A 2,598-nucleotide genomic window follows, 5' to 3' on the forward strand; every position below is an offset into this window, starting at 1 on the left:
TATCCTTCGGGACCTCCAAAAGACACTCATAAATCTGCCCCCATTAGAGCGTACGTTGGAGAAACGCCACCTTTCAGTGCTGTTGACCAACCAAGCAATGGTTTAACGCCATAAATCATGCAAAAACGATCGCCTCCGGCTAACACGCATATTCCACAGCAAACAAGTATTCAGACGACATATAAACGAGCAGTGCAAGCACATTTTAAGCGTTACGTTAGTCTGAAAGTTATATGCGTCGCGAAAAGTTCCGTAAGAAAATGAGAAAGAAAGTATATGCCGACTGAGACTTTGCGATTGCATTAACGCTCAGGAGACAGTGCCTTCACAGCATGATATTCTGATCAAGGCCGTGGTTAAAAAACGAGTTAAATTCAATTCATTTTTTTTTTTGCGAAAGAGAAACGCTGGCGATGCTGTTTTATATATTTTTGTAAATGATTACAGTCTAAGGAACTTTATATAGTCAGGAAGATAGTTACAACTGTCGTTCACTTCAACCATAGCCTCATCACTATAGTTCCAAACGCATTTGAATACAGATAGTGAAAGCGAACTTCATCGTAGTTCATAACGCTAAAGGATTACAGTTTCATAGAGCACGCGGTGGTCATTGTGACTGTTCAACCCAAATTAGAGCAGTCTTAACCGTTAACTGCAGCGCAAACACCTTGTCCCGTTGCCTATTCTTTCATCTTAAACTATGTCATCGAAAGCACTCAATGGTGCCTGGGACATACAGTTGCTCATGGAGCAGCAAAACTTTTGAAGAAAGGAAACGCTTTATGTTCCTCTTTTCAGTAAGCCTGGAATAATAACTGGCTAATTGCAACCATTGTCGACACGTGGACATAGAAAAAGCATATATCAGTGCACGGTGTTAGAAGTGCTGACTGTGCGATGTCAGTGCACGTTAAAGAAACCCAGGGGGTCGAAAGTATTCTCGAGACCTCCACTACGGCGTCTCTCATAGCCTCAGTTGCTTTGGGACGTTAAACCCCATAAACCAACCAACCAACCTAAAGTAGCGATTGAAACATTCCATAAGCTTCTCATGTTTCCTTCACGCGATTTCGGCATGAAGCACCAGCTTTTTGTTAAGGCTTTCAAGTTGCTTTACGAATTAAAGCCACCTTAACTGAGACATTTCGTGGCAGGTTGGGAGTTAACCCCGCCGAGGCGTAACATTTTACTCAAAAAATATTACTAAAGAACAATAACATCTTCATAGCATCCGCGTAATCTTCAAGCAGAGAAAAATCAAGCAAAAATGAGTGGTTGTGAGAATGCATTGTTAGAGAAACTATTAAGCGAGATATGGTGAACCTTGACAGGGCCTTGAACATAAAGGCTCACAAAGGGATGAAACAAAGCTGGCACTATTTTGCTCTCATCGTCAAAATAGTGTGCCTTTCCTTTCAAAGTGTATGGGTTAATTACGTTTTTTTTTTCTTGGGGTTCGCCAAAGTCTGAAATGCTGCAGTGACCCCGTATCGCGGCGTTGTGCCTGTGCCATAGTATGAACGAGGTGTTCGACCCCTGGAGAGTTGTTTTGGCTTACTGTAACGGTTCTCAGGGGGTTTCGACGCAGTTTCGTGGTTGACTGTGTCTCGGACCTGCAGTCATGAAATATACATCGTGATAAAAATAGAACTCAATGGTGCCAGTGAGTAACCTGCTATAAGTGAAGCTTTGGTTGGGTGTACTAACGGATATATATGCTCTGCTAACAGGCTTGCCGTACATAGAAAGTTCCGCGGCGAAATGTTGTTGCAAATCGTTGAGCTTCTAGTGACCACTCGCATGAAAAAATAGATTCTGAGTTTTGTTTTGTTTTTTGCAGTTGATTTCTACTTGTGCTGGCGTCCTTTTCGCATTCTTAATTTGCAGCAAATTCATATAAATAGGGGTGCTTGAATGCCAGCGTAGGCTCCTTGGTACAGTTCAGTATATTACACTGTCCATGGTTGTCGCTTTCGCTGTGTTATAAAGTGTGTGTCCTATAGGGCCGCAGTTGCTTTTTCTACTCTCCTATTGTTCCAATCTTTGTGGAACTAACGTCTGCCAAATGAACACCTTCAGGCACGAAAAATCATCTGGAAATCTATAACGTCGAGATGCTGAAAAATGGAAGGAGAATTATACAAAAAGTCGCGGGTGATATTTTTGTTTGGCATTCACTGCTGGTTCGCTGGGAGAGGCAAGCGCAACGTAGTGACTTTTGAGCGTCACTTGCATGCGGTGTTTTGTTTACCAGACGGTTGAGAAGAGGTATAATATCGATAAAAAGCAGCTGAGTACTTCCCTAAAGACCAGAACGCCATCGCGAAGTTGCGCTGCCCTGCGGTGGATACCGCGGAAAGAATAAACCAAGATGTCTTCTTCTAGTATCATCTACTACCTGCATCAGACTTGGTGGATAGTTTGCATATACTTTTGTCCGAATTCTTGCTCTAAGACCAAGCTGTCACATGCCACTCGGCGCTGTTTAAAAGACGGAATCCAGTGCTCGCTTACTGGCATGGACTTGAAGAAAGAAAATTGCAACTCTTTTTTGACGTGCTGAAACACATCGTTAGCTGATTGTATGTGCTAGAG

The sequence above is a fragment of the Amblyomma mixtum genome, chromosome 9, assembly GCF_055824585.1.
Source record: "Amblyomma mixtum isolate Tamu chromosome 9, ASM5582458v1, whole genome shotgun sequence".
NCBI classification, from domain to species: domain Eukaryota; kingdom Metazoa; phylum Arthropoda; class Arachnida; order Ixodida; family Ixodidae; genus Amblyomma; species Amblyomma mixtum.